The sequence below is a fragment of the Drosophila melanogaster genome, chromosome 2R (genome assembly GCF_000001215.4).
Source record: "Drosophila melanogaster chromosome 2R".
Taxonomy (NCBI): Eukaryota; Metazoa; Arthropoda; class Insecta; order Diptera; family Drosophilidae; genus Drosophila; species Drosophila melanogaster.
The window spans coordinates 325,581-339,958 of record NT_033778.4 but is presented as its reverse complement, the minus strand read 5'-3'; the positions used below and the strand labels follow the sequence as shown (position 1 = coordinate 339,958).

Sequence of the window (14,378 nt, the reverse complement as noted above, 5' to 3'; positions counted from 1 at the left end):
ATAATAAAGACGCCATAATAGATAGCGCGAAGATCAAATGCGAATCAATGAAAGACTATGACATTTTTACAACACCAGTAGAAAAGGAAAATAGAACTGAAGAAATTTTAAAACAATTAAGATTCCCTAAACAATTCAATAATGAACTAACTAAGTTATGCACCGAGTTTAGCGATATTTTTGGTCTAGAAACAGAACCAATATCGGCTAACAATTTCTACAAACAAAAACTCAGATTAGGGGAAAAAACACCGGTCTATATAAAAAACTATCGCATGGCAGATAGCCAAAAACCAGAAATCGCCAGACAGGTAAAAAAATTAATAGATGATGGAATAGTTGAACCATCAATGTCTGAATATAATAGTCCATTACTTTTGGTTCCAAAGAAACCACTTCCGAATTCCACGGAAAAAAGATGGCGATTAGCAGTTGACTATCGTCAAATAAATAAGAAACTATTATCAGACAAATTTCCACTTCCAAGAATAGAAGATATTCTTGATCAATTAGGAAGAGCAAAGTATTTTTCATGTCTCGACCTAATGTCTGGATTCCACCAGATAGAACTAGAAAAAAGGTATAGAGATATAACGTCATTTTCAACAGCCAATGGCTCATATCGCTTCACGCGATTACCATACGGACTGAAAGTAGCACCAAACTCCTTCCAACGTATGATGACACTTGCATTTTCTGGTCTTGAACCATCGCAAGCATTTCTATATATGGATGACTTAGTAGTAATAGGTTGTTCAGAAAAACATATGCTCAAAAATTTGACTAACGTATTCGAGCTATGTAGACGACATAATTTGAAACTACATCCAGGGAAATGTTCTTTCTTTATGAAAGAAGTAACATATTTGGGTCACAAATGTACCGATAAAGGTATACTCCCAGATGACACCAAATATGAAGTTATAGAAAAATATCCTATACCAACAGATGCCGACAGTGCTAGGCGTTTCGTAGCCTTCTGTAATTATTACAGACGTTTCATTAAAAATTTTTCTGATCATTCACGCCACTTAACGAGGCTTTGTAAAAAGAATGTTCAATTCGAATGGACAGCAGAATGCAATGATGCATTCGAATACCTTAAAACAGAATTAATGAAACCAACATTACTACAGTACCCAGATTTCGGTAAAGAATTTTGCATAACAACCGATGCTAGTAAACAGGCATGCGGAGCGGTACTTACACAAGATCACAATGGTCAACAACTTCCAGTGGCATACGCTTCAAGAATGTTCACTCAAGGTGAAAGTAATAAGTCCACTACAGAACAAGAATTAACGGCCATTCATTGGGCCATAAATCATTTTCGACCATACATATATGGCAAGCATTTCATGGTAAAAAGCGATCATAGACCATTGTCATACCTATTCTCTATGAAAAATCCAAGTTCAAAACTCACTCGTATGAGGCTGGATTTAGAAGAGTATGACTTTACTGTAGAATATCTTAAGGGGAAAGATAACCATATTGCGGACGCCTTGTCTCGCATAACAATAAAAGATCTGAAAACAATCAACAGAGAAATATTAAAAGTTACCACCAGATCAAAAGCTAAACAGGAAAATTCCTGTAAGGACGAAGCAATAGTCAAAATACAAGAGGAAAAAGAGCAAACAATAGAAAAGCCCAAAGTCTATGAAGTTGTCAATAATAATGACACAAAGAAATATGTTTTAATCAAAATAGATAAACACAAGTGTTTATTAAAACGAGGAAAAACAATTGTTTCACGCTTTGATGTTGATGACTTGTATTCTAATGAAACATTTGATCTAAATCAATTCTTTCAAAGGCTTATTTCAAAAGCCGGAATGCATAAAATAACAAAAATGCGAATATCACCAAGCGAACAGATGTTCCAATTTGTATCACTAAATGAATTTAAAATAAAGGGCAACCGAGTACTCGAAAAAGTAGAACTAGCTATTCTACAAAAGGTGATAATTATAGACAAAAATGACGAAGCTCAGATTAAAGAAATTTTGACAAAATTCCATGATGATCCTATAGAAGGAGGCCACACTGGTATTTCGCGAACCCAGTCAAAAATCAAAAGATTTTATTATTGGCCCCAGATGACCAAGACAATCTCAAAGTATGTAAAGACTTGTTTGAAATGTCAACAAGCCAAAATTACAACACATACGAAAACTCCATTAACATTGATGCCAACGCCAGCAACAGCATTTGATACTGTTTTAATTGATACCATTGGTCCACTACCGAAATCGGAAGACGGAAATGAGTATGCAGTTACAATCATATGCGATCTAACCAAGTTTTTAGTAACTATTCCAACACCAAATAAAAGTGCTAAAACAGTTGCAAAGGCTATATTTGAATTATTTGTACTGAAGTACGGTCCAATGAAGACGTTCATTACAGATCAAGGTACGGAATACAAAAATTCACTTATGAATGAATTATGCAAATATATGCATATAGAAAATCTAACATCTAGCGCTCACCATCATCAAACTTTAGGAACAATAGAAAGAAGCCACCGAACTTTTAATGAATATATACGTTCATACATATCGGTTAACAAAAGTGATTGGGACATTTGGTTACCATATTTCACTTATTGCTTCAATACAACACCCTCAATAGTCCATGACTATTGCCCATACGAACTAGTATTTGGCAGACTACCCAGACAATTCAAAGATTTCAGTAAGATAAACAAAATAGACCCAATATACAACTTAGACGACTACTCTAAAGAGCTTAAATGCAGACTAGAATTGTCGTACAACAGAGCAAGAAGAATGTTAGAAAAAGCAAAAGCGGATAGAAAATTAAGATATGATAGGAATACAAATAATTTCGAATTAAAAATAGGAGATAAAGTATTACTTAGAAAAGAAACAGGTCATAAGTTAGATAAAAGATATGAAGGTCCTTATGACGTAGTAGATATAGGAATAAATGACAATATAACCATTAAAACAGGAAGTAAGAAACAACAAATAGTACATAAAGATAGGCTAAAAAAGCACAAATAGAATGAAAAAAAAAAGGGCAATCAATGCCAAACCTTTCATAATAAAACTTAAATAACGGCCTGATCAGCCAAAACAATATAACAAAGACATAGATATAATCGAATTTTTATTAATTCAAAATACATACATATTTTTTCTTTATTCATTTAAAAATTCTATATCATAAATAATGTTAATTCATTAAAAATAATATTTAAGTAATTTTTATTTTATAATGGTAATATAGTTGATAGAAAATAACTTCATTTCTTTACGTTATTTTAAAAAAGAGGGGAGGTGTAGTATGTGCATATATCGAGGGTACACTGTACCTATAAGTACACAGCAACACTTAGTTGCATTGCATAAATAAATGTCTCAAGTGAGCGTGATATAAGATCACCCATTTATGCTTTAAGCTAAGTCAGCATCCCCACGCTGGCCGCTGGCCATATATGCGCATAAGCTCTCTCTCTCTCTCTCTTATACATATATATATACGCTGCTCTTCTGCCGCTGTCGACGGCGGCGCAGTCGCAGTATTTAGGTAAGATTAGACACTCTGTAGAGGTTAAGCGGGCAGAACCGTTTCTGCTACTCGAAGAGATAAGAAGAAATAAAAAGGTGGCCTGACGGCTGCACCCAACTGCAAGGAAAACACGTGTTCTCAATTGGTGGCATATATTGGTTTATTACAATGGTAGCTGACATTCTGAGCAGAAACAATTAGAAACGGCTTTTATAAGTGATAAAACAGTCAAGCGCCGATGAAAAATTAGTTATATTTTCCACCAAAGTTATCGGTTTTTCTTTTTTAATAAACTAATTATAAATTTCACTTGGTAAACAAAAATTTCGATCAAGTATTTGGATATTGTCTGGCTATTTTATCGGTTTTTCCCCTATTTAGTCTTAAATTTTTGTCCATTTGCTAGAATTCCAAGCATTGTATCAGTCTTGTAAATTTTTATCGATTTGCAAAAAAACTTTTTGCCACGCCCAATCTAACGACCTAAAGGCGCCAAACCAGTTACGCCCACACTTTTGAACAATTTCAAAATTTTTTTCACATTTTATTGCTTATTATTTATTGATATTCAAGAAAAATGATGAAATTTCGCCATCGCATTCACACTAGCGTAGTAACAGGTTTTTGGTAGTTGGGGAACTCGACTTTTTAATTCCGATTTCAATTTCGCGATTGACTAAACTTTAGTTAACTGGCTAATAGTTTCTAATAAAAGGAATATCTATTTTTCAGCTATTTACTTAATGCTATTTTTTAAAAGCGATTTGATTTTTTAATTTTCCAATTACAATTTTATACGAATTTCGACGGGCTCTATCCAGAGCCAGGTTGTTTGGTCTTTCTTTTTCTCTCCTACTTTTTTGCGGCATGCAGGAAATCCGCTCTAGGAAAGGAACCCAAACTAAACCCACACTCTTCGCTACCCGCTCGCGATAAGTTAGCACCCAAGTCCGCTATTCGAAAAGGCAGAACCGCGATTTCCACTTCCCTTCCATCAAGTAGTTCGAGGGCAACTCCAAGAATTTCCATTTCCCGACCATTGACGATAAACACTTTCTTGGGGTTAGTTGGGGCTGAATTCCTACCTGCGATAGACCTATTCACGGCAGTTTATATAAATAACCCCAGGTTGACATCAATCGAGAAGCTGTTTTATCTCCTCGCGAAAACAAGTGGCGAGGCTAAAGCCATCGGATTCTCTTACGAATGAGGGGTTCCCTTCGGCGTGGGAAGCGCTTCAAGATCGCAAGATCTAAGACGAGGTCCATCGTTTTTTAGAAACGAGAATCGTTTAAAACGAGACCTTCCCCAAAAGAAGCAATATGAATCCAGGAGTATCTGGATCTGGGTCATATGAAAAAAAAATCCTTCGACTCATAATTCTCCGTCTTATCATCTTTCTCATCATGCGGTAGTTAAGCCCGAAAGCACCACTACAAAGCTTCGCATTGTATTTAACGCTTCAACTCCGTCGGCAAACGGAACCAGCTTAAATGATGTCCTTCATGCTGGTCCAGTCCTAAAGCCCGATCTGACGATCCATATTCTGAAGTGGCGGTATTTTCAATGCGTCTTCAGCGCGGACAAAATTACAAAAATGTATCGTCAAATCTGGGTGGACCCGAAGCATAGCCGTTTTCAAAGAGTTCTGTTCCTAAATAAGGAAGGAGATATCCGAGACTACGAATTGCAAACAGTTACCTTCTGAGTAACCTGCGCCCCGTTCCTCGCCATCGAGTTCTGCAACAGTTGGCAGAGGACGTCGAAGTGCCATTTCCAAAAGACAGCCGTATCATTAAGCAGCACATGTATGCCGATGACGTTCTGGCAAGGGTGAATATCGTTCCATTCAAGAGTTGCAAGCAGCCCTAAGTTCCTCCGGCTTTCCGTTTGAAAAGTTGACGTCAAACCACAAAGGGGAACTAAAAGACGACCCGGCCGAGCACCTCCTTCATAGCGAGTTCTTCGACATCGATGTCGAAAGCACGGCCGAGACGCTCGGTATTCCCTCCTGAAATAGCTTTAGAACCCTCCTATAAAAAGCGAGAGGTTTTGTCCCAAATCGTTAGGTTATTAGGTACTGCCAGGTGGTTTGCTCCGTTCATCATCCGCTCCAAAATGTTTATGCAGGACATTTTGTTGCAGGACTTAGGCTGGGACGATAAGCTTCCCGCCGAAATGAATCAGAGGTGACAAACGTTCTTAGATGAGTATTCCGACCTCAAACAGATCCGCGTTCCCAGATCCAGATCCATCTGGATCTATCAGCCTTAAGTAACCATAGAGCATTACAGATTCTGTGACGCATCTCAGAAAACCTATGGAGCGGCTATTTACATCCGCGTCGAGATGGTGCAAAAGATCTTGAGAAGTCTGCCCACAGCCAAAACACTAGTGGCTCCGGTGAAAACCGTATAGAACTCTGTGGTGCCGTGCTGTTAACCGAAATAGTGGACAGATAATACTATTGTTTTAGCCTGGCTACGAAAGGCTGCTTTAAATTGGTTTGTGGGCAACAGAGTTGCCAACGTTAATTGGCAGGTAATCCTCTCTGGTGGCACGGACCAGAGTGGCTGCAAGGGCCACGAGAGTTATGGCCAGCACAGAGCGACACTCTACCAATGACGGAGCTATTGTAGATCAGCGCGCAGTCAAAGTGCATTTTGTCAAGGCCCAGTCTATCGACATTCTATCGACATTGAAGGCACTTCGAATTCCCGCATATGTTCGACGTTTACTTAAGCGATGCCGCAAGGTCCCGAACTCGTCCAATTCACGGCCCACTAGTAAAGAAATCCGAGAGGCCGAAAGAACTCTGGTCTCCATTGCGCAACACCGAGCATACGGCCAATACCAGAAGCATCTCTGAGATAAAAGGCCCCTTCCAGTGTCTAGTCCGTTACGGAATATGTTTCCAGTCATGGACCAACACGGCCTTTTTATGGCATGCGGCTGCATCACTGCCTCCTTGGATTATGCCGCCCCTTTCGAAATTAAAAATTCACGGGGAGAGCGTGTGTCACAACGGTCTCCTATCTTACAACTGAGAAATTCGGACTTTGCTCGTTTCGTACGACCCTGAGCTCCACATATGGGGGTGTGGGCAGTTTTAGACTGTCTTTTAGGGCGTTAGAAATTTAAAGGGCTAATTAAATGTGAAGAAATATCAAAACAAAAGTGTGGGCTTGTAGGTTTTAGGCGGTTTGTTAGCGTTAGAGTGGGTGTCTCTAATGTCAACCTTCTAACGTTTATAGTTCCTGCGATCTCGAAGTTCGCGCGGACGGACAGACAGACGGACGGATAGTGCGACAGTGTCAGATCGACTTGGCTATTGATCCTGATCAAGAATGTATGCATTTTATATGGTCAGAAACTTTTCCTTCTGCCTGTTACATAACTTTCACAACTTTTAATCAGTAAAAATGCCTAAAAAGTATGGAAAGGTAGAATTAGAAAGAGAAATTAGCTGAGTTAAAGATTAATTAAATGGAGCATATAAATGCATGAATAAGGATACTGTAATAAAAACCGACCTGTTAATAAACCATATAAATACGGTAGTAACACAGTATAATCGAATAGACGACATTGTCAATAAATAAATGATAGCCTTACGTTTGATCATAAAATACAACGTCAAAGTGGTTGCTTTCTCGAAATAATAGAGTAAGAAACATTGGAATTAGTGTAAATATTGATATTAATATTTCCAATGTTTTTCCACTGCATGATGAATTAATAGAAAGTCAGCTTGCAGAACTAGACAATTCAAAACCTATAATTCACATTGAATCTGATAGTGATAGTGAATTAGGGTCTGTAATCGAAGAAGATTATATTCGCTGACTTTGGTAGATTTGCTGAAGGAATCGCATGAAGCTTTAGCAGTTATCCTAATAACGACTAAGCTGAAAGGTCATGCCAGAAATCCAATAGAAAACAAGAAATAATGCTATATTCCCGTTACTCATCTAGTGTGAATGCGAACGGAAAATTTCTTCATTTATATTCAACCATTTTTCAAAAATGTGGGCGTGGCAGTTTTCGGGGCTTTTGGGGCGTTAGGAAGGGCGTGGCTTAAGGTGTTTTGGCAAATCGATAGAAATTTACAAAATTATGAAAAAATATGCAACAATTGTCAAAAATGTGCGGTTTGTGGGCGAGGCAACATGGGTCAACAAACTTGTCTTTGTCTCTAGAATCTGTATGATGAATCGCTACCTTCTAGCTTTTATAGTTCTTGAGATCTCGACGTTCACACAGACAGATGGGCAGACGGACATGGCCAGATCGGCTCGGCTATTGATCCTGATTGAGAATATATAAATTTTGTATGGTCGGAAACGGTTCCTTCTGCCTGTTACTTATTCTTTTCGAATAACGGGTATAACAACAAAACTCTTGGACATTGGACATTTGACTGACATTATTACAACTTCTCATTTTACCAAAGAAATTTTATAATTACAGATGCAATAAAACATGAAAATGATACAGATCAAGTAGTGATACTGTTTCTAATCCGCGACATACACGAATCCACGATATACAAGGAGGACATACAGGAATTGTAAAAACCTTGATCAACATTTTTGTTATCTCATTCCGAACAGCGTTAATTTTACGTCGAAGTCGAATTTTATATTTTGTCCCACTCCAAAAGAAAGCACACAGCCTTACGATCTTCAGCGATTTAAGCCTGTCAGCGTGCCCCTGACTGTATTCTCAGGTTTTGTGCAAAAGCCTTGTGCAAACCTCCACTGAAGCTGTTTACCTTATCACAGGAATTTTAACAGAGAAGCAGTCCTTTCCTGTCCATAAAAAAGGTAACAAATTGTAATCAAGCAATTACAGACGAATCTCTAAATTGTCAGCTGTCCGTCAATGTGGAAAATGTTATCACTCCTCATTTGCAGCACCTTTGTAGGTCAATTATATAACTATGTCAGCACGGTTTTTTAAAACGCAGATCAACAACCACTAACCTTCTAGAACTAACTTCCTTCGAAATGCATGGCTTCAAAAATAATTTTCAAACAGATGTGTCAAAAAGACGGTCAGTAGGGAAAGTGGGAAATTAATTAATAAAAAAAGCCATATGTTAATACAACCTGACAGATGTCACCTAAACTGACTTTAGTAAGCATTTTACTTTGTTAATCATTCTCTTTTGGATTTTGAGTTGTCCTTAGGCCACCAAAATGTTGTGGATTGGTCAATAGTCAAAGACGAGCAATAATTCTGCTCTGATGGCATACTGCTGCGATGTTGATAAAAAAAAACACTTAAAAAGGTAGACTACGTTATTTCTTGAATGCAATTCGAACGCGAAAACTTGGTATAAAAACGGGCGCAACCAGCTGACCTCAAAACACTCTATTCGTTCCTCTCGGCTTATTATTCTTAGAGATTTGTTCTTCATCGATTCGAGCCGGTAGATGATCGATAGAAAATCGATTGTAAGAAATGAAGAATAGCAGCTACTCGTCTATACCCATCTAATTTAAAGAAAAACAAAAATATTGAATTATAAAAAAACCCAGATAGTATACGTCGCCCAATTAATATAAATGATAACCATGGATATTTTATAAATAAAGTAAAGTATTTTATTTGGAAAATTCGCCAAAATTCATTAGGAAACACAAGTGACCAATAATTCCTTACTAATCAACTACGGAAATGCTAACAGAAATTTGTATAAAAAAAACATTTAAATAATATTGCGAAATAATATAGAGTTAAAAACTTAGGCAAATGCACTTTAAAAATAAGAAATATAAAATATACAACTTCAAAAAATATAAAAGAATGTAAAGCTATTATGCGAGAATGTACAATAACTCTGTATAAACCGATACGATTGTTAATACTAAAAAAATCTATTAACCATCAACAATTGATCAAGCCGAGTGGAACTACCGTCTGTACACTTCTGAAAATTTTTTTAATTTTTTTTTTGCATAAGTTATATATTTTTATCGATTTGGCCGGTATCTGATAAAGAAGCATTCCAAAAAGTCGGACTCCACACAATAAAAAGTCATTATTATCACTAACTTTGTTAGCTACCGCAAACACCTACTATTTTAATACTGACCTTAAGAAATATTAAAACTTTCAAATCAATCTAAAATATCTTGCATGGAAATTATTTAGTTGCAAGCTTTTATTTCCAATAAACGACATTAAGCTATAAATTCATCCCTATTTGTATATTATAAGTAGATATCATTGAATATATATAATGGAAATTTAAAAACGTTATGTAAACGTTATTGTCTAAGTAGCTGCACTTTCACTGTTGGTTTAGTTTTTACTTTTAAGCAGACCGAATTCAATTTTCTTATAGTCCAACACTTAAATTTTAAGCATATGAAGAATTGGAAACAATAGAATAGCTTAGAAGTTAATCAACAATTTGACAAAAACTGATCTTAAATTTTTATCTCAGTTTGATCAAGTTAAATAACCTTAATTCAATAAGTAACTACAACAGTTAAAAAACAAAAAAACAAAAAATAATATATAACTTGTGTAAATTTGGACACACCAAAACCCATCTGGTTAACCTCTAAACTAAGTACCAAAGGATCATTAGTTAGGCAGACGTAGACAAAAACCGCATTGCGGCTAGACGCATTGTTGGGGGGGAATGTCTCTAATGAAGAGTGTCTAAATATGTGTTTAGACATGATAAGTATGCAAACTATAAATATGTTCTATTTATGGGCTGCAATAAACATGTCACTGGACAGCATAAGCGGCAACTACAGATAAGTACGATTGCAGCGGCCTATTGCCGAAGTGTCAAGAGATATGACCACGCGGGAGGTGATTAGCGCGGTCATAGGCCTCAAACATAAAACTCAGCTGCTTTTATCAACGCAGACTGCGGCGTCTTACAAGCGCTGCATTATATAATTAGATGATAAGAACCTATGTAAGAATGAATAAAAGGCGAAGCCCTTGCAGCAGCGAGTCAGTTAGATTCAAACACCCGAATTGAACTCATTAAGTGTACGCACAAGTTTATAGTGTGAACAAAGAGAAAACAGGGCGGAGAAATCATTCGCCATACATTCCATTCTCTACCGAAATCAGCGAAACCGACTGCTTCTGCACCTAGGAGTTAATCTATATCAGTATAACAGTTATAAAAACCATCAATAAAAGGAGTGGTCATCTATTGTGACAATTTTATAAAAAACTTCGCTTTTTAGCAAATTTGTAGCCAATATTTGCTATAAGCATTGTGCTACGAAAGGAAACGAAACACAACACAAAAAATATGAATCGTCCGGCTTCGATCAGATTAAAGCCGAACAGCGCAAAAAACTTGGGTATGCAAAGTTATAACATTTTTGATACAAAAACCGATGATTCCTATATATTATATAATTATCAATTAATTTTCCTATGCCAGATCTATGATATAATTATAATTTGTCGAAAACCCGTTCTATAATTTAATTTAAAATTTCCAAAAAATGTGGTGTAAAAAAAGTGCTGCCCAAAAAATGGGCAGTAACATCGCCAATTAAAGCAAGAGAGATTGCTATAGTCGAGTTCCCCGACTATCAGATACAGATACGAACGCGAAATTTCATAATTTTTCTGGGATAGTGATAGATATTATGTAATATAATTATAAAAAATTTAAAAAAGGTTCCAAAGTGTGGGCGTGCCAAAAAGTGGTTTGAAAATTTGAAAAAATGTACAAGACTAATAACAATGTGAAAAAAATCAACACATTTTTTAATAGTATGGGCGTTGCAGTTTTGTGCGGTTTGTTTGTATGCGATGCGTTTTTGACTCTAGAATCTGTATGCTGAATCTCAACTTTCTAGCTTTTATAGTTTCTGAGATCTCGACGTTCATACAGACAGACGGATATGACCAGATCAACTCGGTTATTGATTCTGATCAAAAATATATATAGAATATATGGTCAGAAACACTTCCCTTTGCCTGTTACGTACTTTTCACCAAATCTGCTAGTAACGGGTTACTCTACGAGTAACGGGTATAACTACATATTTGTTAGAATTCCGGAACGAATGACACCTCTTGACACCCCAAGCATATTCTGGTAACGTTCGCTTAAATATCATAAAAAAATACTATTAATTTTTTACAAATAATTAATTATAAATGAACTTTGGATGAAGCACAGATCATCACTAGTTATCATTGAGCGGTGTATCAGGGGTGGCGCCAAAACCGTGCAGAACACAAATAGTGAATTAGTTTTAAACCAAATGTAAATGATGCCGCATGGCTTTCATTTATTTTTCCATATCGAAATTGTTTGTAAAACTGATTATAACATTAAATTTAAGTTTAAGCATATATATATATAAATATATTCTTAATCAGTTTATCCGGACAAGTCGATCTGGCCATGGCCGTCCGTCTATATGTCGTCCGTACACACACTGTGATTTTGGGAACTATAAGTATACAGAGTACACAGAGATGAGATTAAGCAAGCCGATTCCAAGCCGATGGTGGATCCAACGCCAATTATTAAAAATTGTTTTACTTTTTTTTCACATTTATTATTAGTATTGCCAAGTTTTATCCATATGCCAAATACCCACAAGCTGACTGAAACTGCGACGCCCCACTTTTTTAAAATGTTTTCTTTTTCTTTTCATTTTTTTTACCAATTTCTAAAGGTATACCAGGTATATTTTATCTCCCACAAGACCAACACTGGCGCCAAAACTTTTGAAATATTTTATATTTTTGTATTCATTTTATATTTATTTGTTTATATACAAAAAATTGAGCATTTTAAGCTTTCGACGACATGTAGTATATTGTATGTTGCTTCAGCAGCTCTGGACTTACATGATCTTTATGATCTAGAATCTTTATGACACTAAAATACCGTTTAAATCCATACAAACAAGGTGACATTTTTAATTTACAATAATTTCAAATATACTCGAAATATTATAAATCGGATATATGCATTTCTTTTTCTCTACAAGTTCTCCTATATTATCTTCACGCTATCCTCAAGAAACTAAATTTTCGCTGATGTCAAATCCGTGGCCATCCGTTGAAATATAATTAATAACCTTTCTTTATTCTTAATATTGCTTAAAAATGTAATCACCAACAAAAAAATATATAAATCGGTTGACCATAAAAACCGATTTATCTATTTTTGTTAAAATACGAAAATTTGTTGTATTTAAAATCGTATAAACAATAATTGTGCTTATACAAAAATCTTTAGTTTTAATACTAGTATTATTTGAATAATATCTCTAATGATATTGAATTCATTTTTAAGCAATATTAAAATGTAAAAGGTTTGATTACAATTAAAAACGAAAATAAAACTTGACTTAAATAATGTTTATACGGCTTTCCGTAATATTGGTAAAAATATAATTTAAAAAAATTGATTATTTAATAATATACGATTATATTTTATTGATTTAATTTTATTTAAAAAAACTAACCGTCGTAAGATAGTTTTTATTAACCGTAAAAAATGACTTTATGCATTTGCGTTTAGTTATAATGGTTTTATCCGAAACAACTTATTATTACGATTCAACTTGCGGTAATTTTACAGGGGTGAATGTGATTCCGCTTATTTGTCTTCCTTGTTTAATTCGACCGTCACGTTTAAAGCTTTGATTGGGACTGAAACGATGTTACACAGATACTGTAAGTCGTCGTTGAAAGCCTTAAAAAAGGGTGGGCCTCGTGCACTGCAATTTGTAAACACGATGCTCTGATGCGCCGCCTCGACTTGGGAGAGTGTATGAAAATCTTCTATTGGTTTATTTTACTAATAGGGGTTGGAGCAAGTATACAGTGATGATTTTGGTTCATAAGAGCAATAATAGTTACCACCACGTGGTTGTGGAATCTGAATAGGACTAGTAACTTTAGACATGTAAGGTAGATAGAAACTAATTTCAAAATAGATGCGGCTTTTGTCGTAAAGATTTTGGGTAGATTAAGATTTTCCAATACATTTAAAATTGAACAAATTATTAGAATTGATTTAAATGAATTATTATTTTGAAAAATTGCATACCAATGTGCCTATATGTACGTTAGGATCTCAAAGATTAATAAATATTATTATAAATAAAAATTATAATTAGACGTGCAGATTGCAATGGTACCTCTGTGAATCATTTTACAGATTTGTCAAACCAAATAAAATATATTTTTGAGGATTCGTACATAATTTGAATAAATCTAGGTCTTAAAGTCTGAAGATAAAAACATGGCCAATTTCTGAGTGAAAACATATTTTCTGTTATCAATAAAAGCAAGTTCACAACTATATTTTTCCCTGAACACTGCCAGCTTATTTTTTCTTATTTTTTCAAATAGTCCAATTTTTTTTCTGATAATAATGGTTCAGAACGACATACGAATCGCTTACTACGTCCCATTTTGTCGTCGACAAAATTGTCCATTAGAGTAAGTGATTCTATTAACCATCTATAAAAATTTGTCGTGTTTCTCTCCATTTAATTGGACGTGCAGATAAATAAAATTCATGTCAACCTAATCCAATTATTTTTGGGCATATCGATAAAAATTCAAAAATAAAAAATAAAATGAAAAATTTTTTTTAATTCAAAAGTGTGGTTGGGAGAGTTTTGGACGGTTGGGAGTCAATTGAGAAGCGCGAAAAAAATGTTGGCATCCCGATAAAAATTGGCAACACAAAATTGAAAATAACAACATTTTAACATATATGTTTTAAAGTATGGGCTTTAAAATAAGCACATGATGGTGTAGTTTCACGTAGTTCTGGGTGTAGTATACATAAAGGTAATCAAAAAAGATACAGA

General features: G+C 35.3%; 1 protein-coding gene across 1 annotated transcript in view; it reads right to left on the bottom strand.

The window, feature by feature from the left end:
* The window catches only part of DIP-lambda (Dpr-interacting protein lambda), a 379,081-nt gene extending 365,890 nt beyond the window's left edge, over window positions 1-13,191 (bottom strand). The window contains exon 1 of the mRNA NM_001347775.1: window positions 13,020-13,191. The gene's annotated coding sequence lies outside the window, so the exon portion shown is untranslated. The remainder of the gene's footprint in view (window positions 1-13,019) is intronic.
* Between the last annotated feature and the right edge of the window lie 1,187 nt (window positions 13,192-14,378).